Source organism: Nestor notabilis, unplaced genomic scaffold, assembly GCF_000696875.1.
Source record: "Nestor notabilis isolate BGI_N333 unplaced genomic scaffold, ASM69687v1 scaffold8580, whole genome shotgun sequence".
Classification (NCBI taxonomy): Eukaryota; Metazoa; Chordata; class Aves; order Psittaciformes; family Psittacidae; genus Nestor; species Nestor notabilis.
Window position 1 is genome coordinate 95,488 of NW_009911582.1, and position 678 is coordinate 96,165.

Genomic DNA, 678 nt, shown 5'->3' on the forward strand with positions numbered 1-678 from the left:
TTTGTTTTCTCAGCAACTTCCAAAGAAGCCCTTGACTCGGCAGGATTTTTCACACTTGTGACAGCAATGAATTCAAGTGTGATGATTACAAATTCTAGTCACAGTTGATACCAGCAATGGCTGTTTAGAAACAGCTGATAATTTAGGTTTATGCACATGCTAAAAAGCACCAGAGATTGCTAGCACTGCATTAGCCAGGCAGCTTGCCCACCTGCGGTGCCTCAGTGAGACATTTCCAAGCGGATCTGCAGAATTCCCTCTGGCACCGCTGTCAGTCACAGGGTTTGTCAGTGTGAAGTGGAAGCCTGGCTTGGAAAGCAGAGGATACTTCAAAGTCACTATGAGCTTTCCTCACATTTTTAGACAAGCATTTTCCCTATCTGTTAGATATGGTGTTGGGTAGAGCGAGGTGGGTATGGTGTTGGGTAGAGCGAGGTGGGTATGGTGTTGGGTAGAGCGGGGTGGGTATGGTGTATTACTCTTTCAAACAACTCGGGCTTTTTGTTGTTGTTGTAATTCTATATTTAAATGCATTTGGCAGAAAGAGTGAAGTCTGCCAAGTTAAGACTGCAAAACTGGAGGTTGGGACCATTAACTCCATATTCTTGTACCACAGACATCAAATACCGTTTTGTATACCCTGGATAAGTTGGTTTGGGGTTTTTTTGTGAGTGGGTG